At 54.1% G+C, this 17389-nt stretch overlaps 1 protein-coding gene across 2 annotated transcripts in view; it reads right to left on the reverse strand.

Moving 5' to 3' along the window:
- The window catches only part of FCHSD2 (FCH and double SH3 domains 2), a 569931-nt gene that overhangs the window by 485604 nt on the left and 66938 nt on the right, over nt 1-17389 (reverse strand). The gene's annotated exons all lie outside the window — the stretch shown is intronic.

Raw genomic sequence — 17389 nt, forward strand, 5'->3', positions numbered from 1 at the left:
CGCAGCCGCGTCCCGCACCCCGCGCTGCGCGCTGCCCGCGGAGCTCCGCCGGGGCCCGGCCCGCATTCCTGGCATAGCTCGACCCACCCTCCTCCTCCTCCTTCCTCCTCTTCTTCTTCCTCCTCGTCCCGCAGCCTGGAGGAGCCGCGTCGGGGTGCGGAAGGCGAAGGGCGAAGCGCCCAACGTTTGGCCGAGAGGGACGGAGAGGCGCCGGGCAAAGCGGGGAGCAGGCAGCCGCTGGCCCCGCCGGCCCGTGGTTGCCCGCGTGGCCAAGGTGAACCTCCTGCCCTTCGGCAGCCCCGCCGGGAGCCGCTACGCCAGCAGTGAGACGCTGAAGGAAGAGGAGCAGCCAACGGGCTGCTGGGCTTTGCATGGAGGACGCCGATCGCCCGCTTTGGGGCCGAGCGATGGGTTGGCGTGGGGGCAACCCCAGATCCGAGCCCGGCCCAAGCTGCCTTCGGGCATGGCCAAGGTGAGGGCGGATTTGGGGAGCGATGCTCTACAGCTGGTGGGAGACCGCACTGAGCACCGCAAGTCTTTATCCAACCCCGACATCGCCACCGAGACTTTGACGCTGCTCAGCTTCCTCAAGTCGGACCTGTCGGAGCTGAAGGTGAAGAAAAAAGGGGTGAGGATTGGCGAGGCCGCAGCCTACGACGTCCCCACATCCAACCTTCGGACCCGCGGCTCCGCTCAGCCCTCTGGCCGCTGGGCGCCGGGCGAACGGCCCACGCTGAAGGACCTGACGGCCACGTTGCGCCGCGCCAAGTCCTTCACCTGCTCAGACAAGTCAGGGACGAGACGGCTCTTCCTGCAGAGCGCCATGAAGCAGAGCTCCTCCGAGCTCATCCTGGCCTCTGCTGGCAGCCACGACGGTGGGAGGCTGGGGGATGATGAGGACGTGCTGCCCGTGGTCATCCAGGATCAGTACATCCAGGAGGCCAGGCAGGTCTTTGAGAAGATCAGCAGGATGGGCTCCCAGCAGGACTATGGCTTGGCGGCCGAGCAGAAGGACAGCGGAGGTGTGGATGGAGTTGAGGAGGTGGCACCGATGGCGGGGATGGACGTGGCCCTCCGTGGGCAGCCAGTGAGCACGCAGTGTTTGAAGAAAGTGGAGTTGGAGGAGAATGTCTCTTGCAGGAAGTCCGTGGAGGAGCTGTTGGGTCACGAGTCAAGCGTGATGGACGAGGGTATTGTCACTGAGCCAGAGCCAAGGCCCACTGGGGCGGCCTTGGGGGACCTACATGAGACCTGGCAGCTGCATGACAACAATGTCACTACCACCGAGCCACCTCCACCCCCAGCTCCGGCTGCAGAGGATGCTCTGGCCTGCAAGGCCCAAGCGCCATCAGAGACCCCGAGCACACCCAGCAGCTTGCGGCGCCGGCGGAAATTCCCCTCGGTGGGCACCAATGGGGTGGAGAGTGGCGTCGGGGAGGGTCCCGGTGAGCCCTACCGCTCCCTGAGTGACCCCATGCCCCACCGGCGTTGTCCAGTGACGGAGGACGCGAAGAATTTCTCCGTTGACAGCAATCTGTTGGGTTCATTGAGCGCCAAGGGCGGCATCCCACAGCCCTCGGCCATCGCGTTGGCCGGGCACGCGGGCAGCGCCGGCAGCGACCTGTCCCTCTGCAGCGATGGGCTGCGAGATTACAGCAGCCTCATCCAGACCATCGTCAGCCAGCCCGGCGCCATGGATAAAGTCATCGATGAGAAAGGCAATGGGAAAACCATCAAGAAGAAATCTCTGAGCGATCCCAGCCGCCGCGGAGAGCTGCCGGCGGGCGCCTTTGAGGGACCCGGCGAGGCCATCAGTGAGCTGGAGGGTAGCATCCCACCATCCAGCAGCGAGCCCATCCTTTCGGAGCAGAGACCTGTCCCCATCTGTCCCCAGGGTGTTGGACACGGCTACGGCTTTGACCCCAAGCTGGCCGAGGTGCTGTCACCGCGCGGCGCTCGCCGGAGCTCCAAGAAGCGCAGCGGCCGCGTGTCCCACCAGGAGAACCAGGTGGTGCCCACCACCATGGCCAGAGCCCGCCCGGCCACCAAGCACGTGCGGCACACCAGCGAGCCTGCCACCTTCGTCCCCATCACGGTCCCCGAGCCACACCCTGGCCACCATGCCCAGCACCCCGCACTGGAGGCCACCCGTCCCCCTGTCAAATCCTTCCCTGCCCTACAGCCACCGTCACTGGAGGATGTCACCAAGCGTTACATGCTGGCCCTCAACTCCAGTGACACGTCCCCCAGCCCTGGGGATGGGTCCCGCTCCTCGCCTGTGACACCCACCGCCCCTGAGCCCGCCAGGTGCCCACGGCAGCCTGACCCCAAGAGCAAGCCCCAGGTGGTAAGTGCCCATTTTGCCCAAAATTCCGGTGTGCAATGACATGCGGGATGTTTGGTGTCCCCTCTCCACTGCGTGTCTCTCTTTGGGATCAAAGTTTTCTCGTTAACATAGGGAAGTGCTGTGGGATGGCCAAGAGTTGGGTCTGGCCCTTCCTGGAGAGATGTTCCTGGTCCTAGGGCGGACAGGTTTTTGGAACAGCTCCCCAAGTAGGTGATTTTCGGGTGGTAACAGTCCCCAGGCAGGTGATTTTGGGGTGAAAACCAAGTGATCTCTGGGTCAAACAGCACCAAAAGGCCACAGAAGGCAGTTCTGCCCTCAAGGTACATCTCCCAGCAATGCTATATAGGGTCTCCATAAACAAGTGTGCTCTCAGACAGCAATGGGGGATTTTGTGCCTGAAATGCTGAATCAAAAGTTGCATTTTTGCCTTGACAGAGGGCTTAAACTGCTTTTTTCATTGGTATTTCTGCTGTTCTGCCCCATTGAGCAAAGCGGTGCTTTCCACCCAAAAAATGCCTTGCAATTGCTCTGCATGGGAACGTGCTGAGCACAGCTTTTCCCCTAAAACTCTACAACTGGAGGCTTGCTGGTGACTGTGCTGAATTACAGCTTTATACAGAAATGTTCATTTTTAAAGATAAGGGGAAAAACTGGGGGAAAAAGTGATTGTGCATGCTGTAATGTAAAAGTTTAACCCTGTTTATTAGGAGCTCTGAGGTATGGATTTTTGTACATGGGAGTGTGGATAGGGGACACAAAGCTGCTAGAAAAGTGATGCCATACTTGCAAGCGCTGCCACCTCCTACACCCATTGGGCTTTTAATAACTCAGCACAAGTCCCCGTGGGCTGAAATCCCCACATGGCGCCGGGGCGAAGCCCAGAAATACCTGAGCCCCATTTGGGTGGCGATTTATTGCAGCAAGAGGATGGGCTGTACGATTTCTTGCAAAGCCTCCAGCAGACAAGGAAGTGCCCAGGCAGCACAACCCTTGCTGGCCAGGATGAGATGCAAAGTGAGGATATTTTTCCAAGAGTCTGTGTGAATATAACAAAATTCATTTTTTTCCATTTTCCTCCCTGAGTATCCCTGGACTGAATGCTTGGGTTCCTACTGGGTTGTGTTGGAGTGTTCTTTCAGTTCCCACTGGGTTTTGTTGAAGTTCCGTTTGGGTTTTCACTGGATTTTGTTGGAGTGTCCTTTGGGTTCTTGTTGAAGGTTCCTTTGAGTTTCCATTGGGTTGTGTTGGAATTTCCTTTGGGTTCCTACTGGGTTGTGTTGAAGTTCCCTTTGGATTCCCGCTGGATTGTGCTGGGGTGTCCTTTGGATTCGCACTGGGTTTTATTGGAGTTCCCTCTGGATTCCCATTGGGTTTTGTTGGAGTTCCCTTTGGACTTCCTTCGGAGTTTCCTTTGGGTTCCCATTCGGTTTTATTGGAGTTCCTTTTGGATTCCCACTGGGTTTAACTGGAATGTCCTTTGGATTCCTGTTGGGCTTTATTGGATTTCCCTCTGGGTTCCCATTGGGTTTTGTTAGGGTTTCCTTGGGGTTCCCACTGGGTTTGGTTGGCGTGGCCTTTGGGTTCCCACTGGGTTTTGCTGGAGTTCCCATGGGTTCCCACTGGGTTTTGTTAGAGCTCCCCACACAAGCGCCTGTGTTGTCTCAGTGTCACATGTACCCTGATGGCACACTCCAGGGCTGCAATAAGGGACGGGGACTCCCCCTCTTGGACACATCATGGCTTGAGTTGGGATGGACCTTAAAGATCATCCGCTTCCAACATTACCCCAGCATCTTCATGACAAATCCAAAGGATCGTGCCTGAGTTGGAGGGCTCTCCATAGCCCCCCAGCTATGGGGGGCAGCAGGACCCCCACCCAGGGACTCAGGATTTGCTGAACCTGCAGCCATCCCATGAATCCATCCGTGCTCCTGCATCGGGTTGGAGCTGCAGTGCCGGCTTTGATCCACGCCCTTGGGCGAGGGTGGCTGCCTTACTGTTATCAGCACCCATTTTCTGCTCAATCCACCTCTTTCCGTGCTCTGCGCTCACCAATTCCCCACCTCCTTCTCCCAACAATTGCAAACGAGAGCAGAAATCCTCCTTGCTGAGTTCCCAGCACCCATGGCCAGGTGGGTGCTGGGTGCTGCGTCACGTCCCACCCCGCAGATGGGTGCGGGTGGCGGCAGGTTGGGTTCTTTTCCCAGCCCCAGGCTGCAGGAATAGCAGCTCACAGCTGCGACGTGCCCTGCTTTCTGCGTGGTTGTTTGCACGAAATAATTTATGGATCATGATGGTGCCGATTCAGTTGACGCCTCCGGGATGGTTGGAAGGGAAGAGGAGATGGAGGGGAGAGGTTAATGGCATTGCCATGGCATTGATGGGAGACAGGACCCCAGCACTGTGCTCTTTGGGAATTGGTCGGGGTGAGTTTTGCTGTATTTTTGGGTGGTGTTGGTATAGACCGAGCACTCGCTTCTCCATGATGCATCTGCAGGGTGAGGGTCTGGTCCATAATAATTGTTGGGGAATAATTAATGGTTGCAAGAGACCTCATGGTCATGGGGTGAGAAGTGCTGTTGGAGCACCAAGCATTGCCGTCCCCAACCAAGAGCATCCAGGCCAATCTGGGACTCGTTTGGAGCAGATTCTACCCCAGCCAACCCATGGCAACTGGGAGCCCAGTTTGGCTCAGCATCGCATTGAGGCCGTGGGACCAGTGGTGCTCACCTTGTTCGAACCCGGCACGGCAGGGGCGAATTTTGCCTTTTAAGGCCAACGCTGCGGCCGTATCTTTGAATCTCCTTCCTGCCTCTGAGCCTCTTTGCACTGCAAAGAACTTAAAGCAGCGTTTTATTTCCCTTTGATTTATTAGAGGGCAGCGCTGGGATGTTTTATTTCAGATGGCACCAACCGTGGCCGGGGGGGGGGGGTGAGGGGGAACCACGTTGCTTTCATTGTAGGGCACGGCACTGAGGGCTGGATGTAACTTGGGACCTACAGGGAAGAAATCACCCTCATCTTTCATTTATTTTGTCTTGATTTCTCCCCCCTTGGCTGCTCCTCTGCTCCATTCCGTTGTCATTCCTCCACGGGGGCTTTTGCTCTTCCAAAATGGTCATCTGCGTCACAGCGTCCGTCCGTCCTGTTCGTCTCTGGGAAGTAATGAAGGGGTCTGGTGTTTTCACAGTGCTCTTCCCCAGGGACACGTTCCTCCTTTTGCAGCTCTGCCTCATCCCATTTCATTAGGATCTGCCTTTCATTCACCCAGCACTGCTGTCCAAGGGCAGTTTGAGCCCAAACTGCAGTCCCTGCAGCGTCCATCGGAGGTGAGGACTCCTGCTCCACCATTTCCAGCACCACCAAGGATTTACTTTCATACTTTGCATTTTTTCCCAAATTTATTTGGCATGCACGGAGCACAGAGATCCAAAATCCCGAGAAAAACACAGTGCCCAAATCCACCTGGCTGCTCCCAGCATGGTAGAACCCAACCCTGCCCCAAGGATCCCCCATTTTCTCACTGCCCTGGTGCCTGCTGGGCTGCGTGTGCTGGCGGGTGGCTGCAACGTGCTGTTCTGTAACTGTTTGTCCTGGGCTCCTTCCAGCAGTTCTCTATGGGGCTGGGGAATCCCTGGTGCCGGAGAGCTTCAAACCTAGTTGAAGCACTAGGTTTTTATTTTTGCCCATGCATCCCGCAGCAAAACCCTTTTGCAGCGCAGAGTCTGCAGGGAGAAGTGACACTTTGGAGGCAGCAAGATTGAAAATGCATCATAAATATAAGGAAAAATGAGGTTTCCTGGCAGCAGCATCCCAAAAGCAGATGGGATGGGGGGCACACGTGCTCCCTGGGGGGGGTGGAAGATCAGGTATGCTTGCTGCCACGTGCTGTTTGTTGACTTAGTAGCAGTCGGACCCAATGGGAAAATATTGACTTAAATGCAGCACCTCGTAGGATCAGACGTGTCATGGGAACGCAGTCTTCCCCTACCTGGTGCTGCCCAGAAGGGACACATGAGAAAAGCTCTGCTAGCATGGAGGGAGGAAGAAAAAGGGAATTTTTTTTCCCCCAAAAAAGTGGGGTTGCAGAGGGGGATGCGTGGCTGTGCCGGGGTTTTGGTGGGACTGGGGCTTCTTGCAGCATCCTTTGTCCTCATGCCACCCCTCTGCTCCCTTCTCACCCATCTCCATAGGAACCACGTTTTGGGCCGTGGTTGGGAGTTTTCTCCCTTTTTTTTGTCGTTACTGCAGATCTATAATTACATGGCTGGGGCGGGGAAATCTCAGCTTTTCTCCCCCAGGAGATATTTTGGGTGCGCTGCTTTTGGGTTCTGCCTGTGCCATCAGGCACAGCCCATGTGGACACTGCTCTGGGAGGGGGCATCAGCTCACCGTGCACCCTAACGGAGGGGGAGCACCGATTTGGGGAAGCACACTCCAGCAGGGGTGATGGATGGCTGTTGCTTATTGTCACCTCTGGGTCTGGCTGTTGGAGGAGTTGGTGATGTGGAGCAGCAGCCACCCCTGTGCCAATGGGGGTAGGGTCAGGATCTGACCCTGGAGAGAGAAGGTTGGCACTGGGCTGGCCAGATTCATGAGGATGTTTTACACATGCAGAGGTGCACAGGGAGATGCACAGGGCAGGACTGCACCATCACTATGCATGCAAGCACATGGCTGAGCTTTACGCAAGGACTGCTGCAATTCTGGGCAACCTGCCTGCACCCTGCCTGCATGGAGCTTCATACCTGGGCTTTTCCATGTAAAATCCCACACAGCCAAAGCATTTGTTGGCTCCTCCAGCTCTTTTCCAGGCAGTCATCACCTGCTCTCAAAGCTCTGGTTTGGGGAACGTGGCTCAGTCCATCAGTTTCCAATCCGTTGCTGCAGGGGATGTAACAGATTGGCAGCTTTGAGATTTGCACGTGCATCATTGATACCTGCCAGCCAAATTCAGCAGAGACTCAGAGGTTCCCAGGTCTTATTTGTGCAGTGATGTTGGTGTCCAGCAGACCCTTAGCACATCCTTAGTGCCTTGTGTCCTATCTGCAGGGAGACTTCCTTTCTCACTTCTTTTTTTCCTTTCCTCCACTCACACACACACCCATCTCCACATATCTTAATCCACTTGTCTCCATTGATCTCCATCCATCCATCCATCCATCCATCCATCCATCCATCCATCCATCCATCCATCTCCATCCATCCATCCATCTGTCCATCCATCCATTTTTAACCACACATCTCCATCATGGAATCATAGAATATCCCATTCTGAAAGAGACCCATGAGGATCATCCAGCTCCTGTCCTACCGCTATCCCAGGTTTTTCTTACAGCCTATCCAGTGCACCTAATTCAATAAGATGGTAAGGTTTATTTTTTATAAAAGATAGTTTCTCTTCCTTCAAGGGTGAATCTTGGCCTTCCCATCAGTTTTCCAAAGCCCATATTAAATGGGTAGGAATCTACTGACTGAAAAAGGTGGAGGACTTGTAATTAATTCACCAGCATGCATCACTTACAGCGGCACCATCTCCACTGCATTTCCAGACCTCAAAGACAGCAGGAAGCAAGACCTGGAAATTGAACACTACTTATAAGTGTCTGCAGAGAACAATCTGTCCCCAAGGCTGCCAGTACTGTAAGAAAGCAGAAATTTTAAAGCCTCTATCCTTATGCAGTCATCCTTCTCTGTCCATCCTTCTATCCATCTCCATCCTTACCCATCCATCTATCTCCATCCATCTCCATTCACCCACCAATCCTTCCGTCTTCATCTTTATCCATCCACCTATCCATCCATCCATCCATCTCCATCCACCTTTTTCCATCCTTGTACAGTCTTCCTTCTCTCTCCATCTTTCCATCCATCTCCATCCATCTCCATCTTTATCCATCCACTTATCCATCCATCCATTTCCATCCACCTTTTTTACATCCATCCATCCATCCATCCACCCATCCATCCATCCATCCGTCCGTCCATCCATCCATCCACCCATCTCCACCCACCCACCTCCAGCACCCACTCCAAGACCCACTGGCCCCACGGATTTGGCTTGCAGAGCATACATGGTCCATCTTCCAGAACATCTGATCCTGAAGGCATCAAGTCCACCCTTGCATAGCCCAAACCCACTGAACTGAGGGCGCTGTGATTTGCACCGTGGTTCTTCCAGGCCAGGATGTGTCCAGAGGGGAACATTGGCCACTTCCACCCCCTCTCCCCATGCGGCTCTTTTTAAAGCTCTGATGTTTGGTCCCGGTGGGGCTGTTTCTCCAGGCTCTCTCGGTTTCCATGGCGAGGATGGGTGAGGAATTTCAAAGGGAAAGGCTCCAGTAAATGAACTCTCTCTATAAATAGCGTGTTTGCTTTTCGGTCTTTGGGAACTGCGGGCTGGCCAATAGGAGGGAGAGCGAAAATCAGCATCTGGGTAAAAATATTCCAGCAACTCGAGCTTCTAGCAAACTCCTGTTGGTCTGTGCTGGAGGAGAGGGTCCAGAGCTGCTCATCTTCAGGCTCCAGCGCCAGACTCCCAGTCCCTGCCCACACCAGCCACTGGGACCAGTTGTTCCGTGGTAGTGGCTGTGGCCATCGCTAACCCTGAGCTGTTTCTCCCCCAGCTGTCTTATATTGATAGGTACACTTAAGTATGCCTACAGTCCCTATAATTTGAGGGCTGGGGGTGCCGATGAGTGCACCAGGCTGGTGACACCACTCCATCCTAACATGTCCCTTATCCCCTGTGTACTAGTGCTTGTCCCTTTTTGAGAACCAGGAGTGTCTGTACATCACCAGTCATCTCACTGGTGACATCCAGACTACCAATGGACCCCAAAAGGGTTTGCATCTTCCCTTTTTGGGAACCGGAGGTGATTTACCAACTGCTCCAATGGTGCCATCGGGGCCATCAATGGACCCCACAAGAACTTTGGCACCGGGGCAGGGATGTGCTGGGGGGAGGGACATCTGAGATGCTGCACGGTGACATCACTCATTGATTGCCTTCTGGAGGACCCATGGGACCCAATGGGAGGATGGCAGTGGTACCTACGTGGGGACATCAGCACTGCATGAGCAGGACTGGTTAATATTTCCCTGGCAGGGCGGCAGTGTTGCTATTTGTGACCGCACGTTCCCTGGCCCGCTGGTACTCTCCAAAGAAAACAAGCAGGGAGTTGTTTGCATGGGAAGATTGGCATCTCCCAGCCTGGGATATGGTTTCCTGCTTTTTTTAGCTGGGGTAGCAGGAGACTCGCCGGCCTGCCCTGATTTGGCATACTTCTCCTTTCTTTTTTTACGGGTTTTATCCTGACCCCACGGCAGAAATCCTGTCGCTATCGGTAGCGGACCGCACCGCAGGAGCTGGTGCTGCACAGGAACATTCAACATTGCTTTTCCATCTCACTTCTGGTTGCCCAAAGCCCCGCTGCAATGGGATATAGATGGCTCAGAGCTTCGGTCACCAGAGACGGGGGTCACCCCTCTGCCGTCCGCACCCGCCGCAGGTCAGTAGGTGCCAAAATGCCCTTTTCTCACCTCAATGTGACAGTGATGTTATGGGGAAGGTGTCACCTCTCCTTGATGTGATGCGCCGTGGGCGTTTCTGTGACCCCCCCCTCAGTTGCTCCCTGCTGCCCTGTCTGTGGCCGTGCTGGGTGAGGGGACCTGCTGTGGGGCCGGGATGGCTGTGGGGTGCGGGCAGTGCTGGGGGTGGGCTTCTCCTGGTGATTTCCAAGGGCATGGTCAGGGCAGGGTAGCCATGCGTAAGGCTGGGATAGGGGCATGATATCCTTGGGGCTCCAGGGTGCCCATTACCTCCTGGGTGTCCCTGGGCACCCAGGTGTCTCTTGGTTCATGGGTGTCCATGGATGTCTTGGCTGTCAGCTCCTTGGTGACCATGAGCTCCTGGGTGGCTCTTGGGTGTCCATCAGTTCCTGGGTCCTGATGGATTCCTGGGTGCTCTTGGACTCCTGGGTGCCCGCTACTCCTGCATGCCTAAGGATGCTCCTGGTCTCCCTTTTCTTCTGGACTCCTCCTGGCTCCTGGGTGCCCATAAGTTTCTGGTGTCTGTTGACTCTTGCTGCCTCTTGGCTCTTGGTGTCCATGAGCTCCTGGGTGGCTCTTCAGTATCTGTCAGTTAGTTCCTGGGTTCTCATGGACTCTTTGGTGGCTCCGGGGTGTCCATCAGTTCCTGGTGTCCTTTGGCTCCTGGATGGCTCTTGGCTCTTAGGTGTCTATAAGCTTGTACGTACCCCTGAACTCCTTGGGTGACTCCTGGGTGCCCATCAGTTCCTCAGTGTCACCAGCTCCATCAGCTTCTAGGTTCCCAACAGCTCCAGGGTGCACCAGACAGCCTCTATTGTCCTCTATTGTCACTGACACCTGGTGCCCATCATCACCTGGGTGTGTGTGAACTCTTGGGTGTCTGTTGGAGTCTGTCAACTCTTGGATAGTCATCAACCCTTGGGTGTCCTTTAGGTCTTGGGTACCTGTAGTTCCTTGTTCCCCTGGATTTTGAAGTTCTCATGGAGCCTTAGATGCCCTTTGGGTCTTGGGTGCCCGTTAGCATCAAGGTGCATGTGGATTCCTGTGGCCCATGGACCCCTGGGGGCCCATGGATTCCTGGTGTCCACCATCTCATGGTACCCATCGCCCCCCTGGGTGCCACCAGACCCTCCTGGGTACCCCACTTTTGCTTGCCCCCTCCTCTCCCATGCTCCATAGGACCAGGCACCCCACCACCTCCTGCCCACGTGTGTCAGCACTAAGAGACAGGGACAGGACCTGTGGATGTCCGCTGGGATTGCACCAGGGCAAGGATGGGAGATCCTTGCGTGGTCCCAGGGCTGGGTGAGCCCTCACTGGACACCGTTCATGGGTTGGATGCAGCAGTGGGGATCGGGGCCGTGTTGTTGTGGTCTGACCTAAGCATGTGGAAAGCAGTGCTCTCAGGCTCCAGCCTGCGTGACTAAAACTTGAGCAAAAAAAACCCCAAAACAAAACAAAACAACAACTTTCCATATTTGGTGAAAGCTGCTCTGGGGCCCTGCGGCCCACATCCCCCACGGCAAGCTTAACCTTCTGGGTGCAATGAGTTTTCTAAGGGCTCGGTGTGAGCAAGGGAAGAGCGCTGGGGGTGTGAATAGGGACAGGCTTTGCGGGAGCATGGTGTGGGGAGGATGCTCAGGTTTGGAGATAGAGTATGGGTACCGCATGGAACAATGTGCTGGAATGCCCAAATGGTGATGGTGGTACTGCTGGAGGAGGAGGGAAACCCCTCACAGAGTCCTCCTGGTGCAACCTGTGGCCTTGATTTCAATTAAAATCACATGGGCAGAGCCCTGCTGTCCTGCTGCATGCTTGGCTGATGAGTTTTTGCCTCTCCGGGAAATGAGCCTCCCTCCTGCCCCTGTCCCATCACAGTCGAGTGCCTGGCAGTGCTGCTCACTGGGATGGCATGGGGTGCCCAGCACCCCTCCTCACATCCTGGAAATATTGCTTCATCTGATTCCTTTTTTTTTTTTTTTTTAAATTAATTTAAAAACAAAACTAAACTAAAAAAAAAAACGCCAAAATCTGGCTTTTTTTCTCACACTTTAAAAGCAGAATTGCAGCCAGGCCATGTCCTCCTGGGATGAATCACCGCAGCTGAGCAGTCAAAGAAGGGAAAGATGAGCTGAGCCATCGCTCCCCTCCTCCTCCATCCCTCCTCCATCCCTCCTCCATCCCTCTTCCATCCCTCCTCCATCCCTCCTCCATCCCTCCTCCTTCTCCTGGACATTGCCTTTCTCCATGGGAGCATCCCAGCACCAAAGCGGCGCTCCTCAGAGCCTGGGAAAAAGCACAGCTGAGGCAAAAGCAAACATCTCCATCCCGAGGGCTGAGAATAAACACCGGGGTATTATTAGTAACCAGAGCAGAGCTGAAGCAGGACTGCTGATTTATGCTCGTATTTCCTTTAAAGAAGTTACGCTCTGGAAAGGGGTTGGGATGGACCTTACCCGTGGGAGAACAGCAAGCGGCCGGCCGGATGGATGGATGGCCACCAGCATCCTTCCTTGGCACAGCCTCTCTTCTTCTGCAGTTTTTTGGCAGGAAAACACACCATGCATGAGTGGTGGAGATCAGTGCCCAGGGATGGAGGTGATCTGTACCAGGCACAGTGGAGATTGGTACCCAGGGATGGATGTGTCAGGGCCAGGGATGGTGGACATTGATGTCCAGGGGTGGAAGTGGCCAGTACAGGAAGGTGGTGGTGAATGGCACCCAGGGGTGGGGGTGGCCAGTGCCATGGATGCTGGAGATTGACAGGAATGGAGGTGACCAATACCAGGAATGGTGGAGATCAACACCCAGGAACGGATGTATCAGGACCAGGATGGTAGAGATTGGTATTCAGGCGTGGAGATGGCCAGTGCCATGGATGCTGGAGATTCCCAGGAACGGAGATGGCCAATACCAAGAATGGTGGAGGTTGACACTAAGGGATGGATGTATCAGGACCAGGGATCGTAGCGATTGGCACCTGGGAAAGGAGGCGGCCGATACTATGGATGGTGGAGATTGGTGCCCAAGGATGAAAGTGGCCAGTTTCAGGGATGTTGGAGATGGGTGCTGCACAAAGATGGCTGTTCCCAGCTTTATCCTCAGGCCAGAGGCAGCCACGCTGGGACGGCTTGCAGGCAGACAGACTTCAGGGCACTGGGGACGAGTAACGTGGGAAAGGAGCCAAGAGCCGCACGCCGCCGCTGCTGGTGGGAAATTCATCCCGAGGCAAAGGGCCAGCGGAGGGCTGGGCTGGATGGATGGGCTTGCCTTGAAAGCTATACAGACTCCAATCAAACCTTCTGGTTGAAAGAGGAGGGAACGTGATCTTTCCGAGTGATTTTTCCTGCCAGAAACCGAGCAATTGAGGAAATACGGAATTGGACACAATAGCATCATCCGAGCTATTTAGGTTTCACGTCAGCCACATCACTGCAAACCGCCAGCCCTATAAACGGCTCATTTCATTAACCTCAAACTTTCCTCCAGAAACCCCTCCTCTGGCCCTCGGATCATCCTAAGAAAGTGTAGGGAGAAAGGAGTGCTCGGCTGGGAAAGCAGCGAGGTGTCAGAGTGCAGCTTGGGATAGGGATGACTGTGTCACGTTCCCAGTGGTGGTTGAAATTCCCCAGAGGTAACAAATACTCTGTTATCTGGTGTGTAGATTTGTAGATTTAGGGTCGTTTTGCCCCAAAATGGAGGCTCCTTGTGTGCAGAGGATGGGGCATCTTGCAGTGCGCGAGCAAGCTTACCGCGCCGGGGAGATGCCACCAGGAACCAATTATTTAGCTGGAAATGGCTCTGCCTTCTTTCTATGCCCTTTTCTCCATGTTTTGGGACAAATAAAGCATTAAAGGTGTTAATCCAGACCTGCACGTTGGGCATCCCACGCACTACTTCCTCCCCAGGGCAGGGGACTGTCCCCAGAGGCAGAGGTTCTTGCTGTGTCCCAGCTCCCTCTAGTGGGATCTGCCCTGGGGAGAACGGAATTCCCAGTTCCTATCCCAGTTCCCATCCCAGTTCCCATCCCAGTTCCTTGCAGAGTGGGACTCAGGAGGAGGAGAGACACTAAGATGGGTACAGCTTGGCTCTGGTTTTGCTTTTCCTTCAAGAATTCCCACATTATTTGCGGAACGTCAGGAGCTGGTGGTTGGGGACAAGCTGTAAATGAGGAAAGCAACTTGTGTGTGCGTGCCTGATTTTATTCTTTCAATTTTGGCACATGTTGAGGGGGTGGGAAGAAAGCCACATCTCTCAACGCAGGGCTTGCTCCTCCTGCAGGACAAGCTTCAGAGCAGCAAACTCTGCTCCAAAAATGATTCAGAATGCTCCAGTTTTACCTAAAGCAGGGCTTTTTGCCCCCCTGAAAAAGAGTGGGGTGCAAAGGCAGTGGTCATTGCACCGCTGACACCCACCCTCATGTCCCAGTTCCTGCTGGCAGTGGGGCTGTGACATGCATTGCTATGTGCACAGTCTCAGTCTTAGGGGGAGACTGAAGTCAGATTGACACAGTGGGGACCATTTCAAGTCCCTATACAGCCCTATGCAGCTCCCTCTCTCCTAAAGCCTCTTAAAAAAATAAATAAATAGATTTTGGAGGACTTTCTTGCATATTTTGCAGTGTAAAGACCCCAACAATGCCCAAGCTCACAGCATCCATTGCTTCACCATGGTGTCCAGCTCTGTATTTATATCAATTTTTTGAAATTGGTGCTTTGGGGATGAATTAAAGCCTGGAGATCAACGGGGACGTGGCTGTTGCTGGCCAAGGTTGTGCTGCTCTAAAGGAATTTCTTCTGTGCCAGAAGGCACTGTGTCTGCTGGGTTTGGGGTGATGCTCGCAGGGCCTCATTGCTCTGAGCTGTGGACCCATTTGAGCTCCATTGCATGACAGTGAAGCAGAGCAGCTAAGAGAGCTCCTGGGCTCTGGGATTCTACTCCCTGCAGGGCCAGGGTTGGGATTGCCATTCCAGGAGAGGAAAAGGAAAAGCCAAGGGGGGAAGCCAGCAGTTTTCCCAGTGGGATTTGGGGTTGAGGGGATGGGGAACCCGTGGATCGATGGCATTGGGCACCGAAATTACAAATAAAGCTCATCCGAGAGGAAGTCTCAAGGTGTTTACAAAGAGCCTCTCTAAAAATAGCTGGCTCATATTTTAGCCCTCCCTAAAAATAGGCTGTGCTGCTCGAGTGGCCCAAACACTCCCAGGAATTTCCTGTGGGCTGCGGGCCGCGCGCAGGGGGGTCCAGGCTGGGCAGTGGCGCGTCAGCTTTTCCTCCCTTTCCAACAGTGAAAAAAGCTTTGGGTGCTGTAGGGCTCAGCCCTGCTGCCTCACTCGGCCTTTTCTCCATCCCTCCTCCCTCTTTTTAAAGCTCTCAAGGCGCTGCCGTGGGAGCTCAACCCTAACAGTAGACACTGGAGAATCCACTTGCGGCGCCGCCGTGGGAAGGGGTTGAATAAAGGAATGGGGGTGGATGGGAATGGGGACTGCTTTAGGGATATGGGAACGCCCTTCTGCACTGGGAGAGGGATGAAGCTCCTCCCTGGGCATGGTGGGGGCTGGTGGATCTGGAAAGGAAACGAAAAGGAGTCTAACATTGAAGCCTCAGTTGGTGAGAGGTTGCAACCCAGCTGGGTGCAGAGTTGCAGCTGAAGTGAGCCCAGGATTGCAACCCTGATGGGTCCAACACTGCAGCCCAGATGAGTCCAGGACTGCAGCAGAGATTGCACTTGCAATGGATCCAGGATTGCAACCCCAGTGGGTCCTGGACTGCAACTTTGGTTGGTCCAGGATTGCAACCCAGATGGATTCATTCGGTCCAGCGTTGCAGCCCCAGTGGGTCTAGGATTGCAATCCCAATGGGTTCAGCATTGCAGCCACACTGGGTCTGGGATTGCAGTCCCAATGGTTCAGCATTGCAGCCCCACTGGCTCTGGGATTGCAGTCCCAATCTAATCTAATGGGCTAAGCACTGCAACCCCTGGTGACTGTGGGATTGCAACACCAATGGTTCTGGGTTTGCAATTCCAATGGGTCTGGAACTACAGTCCCAATGGGTTCAGCACTGCAATCCAGATGGGTCTGCAACTGCAATCAAAATGGGTCTGAGATTGCAACTGAAATGGATATTGGACTGCAGTTCAAATAGATCAAAGATTAAAACTCAGATAGGTCCAGCATTGCAAGCATTGCAACCCCAATGGATCTGGGATTGCAATCCAATGGGTCCAAGATTGCAGCCCAAATGGGTCCAACTTTGCAACCCAGATGAGCTCAGGATTGCACCCCATTGTGTCTAGAATTGCAGCTAAAATGGATCTGAGATTGCAGCCCCAATAGATCCAGAATTGCAACCTAGATGCATCCAATATTACAACCCAAATGAGTCCAATATTGCAACCCAAATGAGTCCAAGATGGCAACCCCAGTGTGTCTGGGATTACAGTCCAAATGGATCTGGGATTGGAACAGAAATTGATCCAAGTTTGCAAAGCAAAGGAGCCCAGGGTTGCAAGCCCAGTGGGCCTAGGATTGCTATTAAAATGAGTCCAAGATTGCACCTCATTTGGGTCCAAAATATCAACCCAGATGATTCCAGGATTGCAACCATCAGGCCAGAACTGAATCCTCAGTAGGTGTAGGATTGCAGCCAAAATGGGTCCAAAATTGTATCCCATTTGGGTGCAGGATTATAGTCTAAAAGGGTTCAGGAATGCAACAGAAATGTGTCCAGGATTGCAAACCCAGTGAGTCTGAGACTGTAATTCAGATGAGCTCAGGTTTGCAGCCCAGGTGGGTCTGGGATTGCAATGAAAAGAGGCCAAAATTGCAACCCAGTTGGGTTGGACTGCAGTCCAAAGAGGTCCAGGATTGCAAACACAGTGGATCTGTGATTGCAAATGAAATGGATCTGAGATTGGAACCCACGTGGATCCAGGAATAGGAACTGGAATAGGTCTGGGATTGCAGCCCAGAGGGGTCCAAAATTGTAATCCCAGTGTGTCTGGGACTCCAACAGAAATGGGACTGGGATTGCAATCCAGATGATTTCAATCCAAATTGGCCCTGATTGCAACCAAGCCGAGCCCGTGGTGAGCAGGATGCTGCAGAACCATTAACAAGGGCTTTGCAAAGAGCCTCATTACCCCTAATGCAATTAGCCCTATGCAGCCCATGCCAGGTCCCTCCTCCCCAATCACAGCGATGGGGAGGGTTTAAAACTGTTGGCACGTCTGCATTCAGCCCGCATTACATGCACTGAGCTGTCCATCCTCTGCGTTGCACCCCAGGGAGGGCTGCTCATCCTCCTCGGCACAGAGTGGAAATTGCCTGTCTGCAACAGTAGGGTGCAGCCCTGCTGCATGCCGTTGCTGGGGAAACGGGCAAGCGGCTAATTAGATTTTCATTAACGAAGCAGGAGGGAAGCGCTGCAAGAAGATGCTGAGACAGTGAGCTGGGATGTAGGTGCTAAAGGGTGGGATTTTTCTGGGGG

Source organism: Meleagris gallopavo, chromosome 1 (genome assembly GCF_000146605.3).
Source record: "Meleagris gallopavo isolate NT-WF06-2002-E0010 breed Aviagen turkey brand Nicholas breeding stock chromosome 1, Turkey_5.1, whole genome shotgun sequence".
Taxonomy (NCBI): Eukaryota; Metazoa; Chordata; class Aves; order Galliformes; family Phasianidae; genus Meleagris; species Meleagris gallopavo.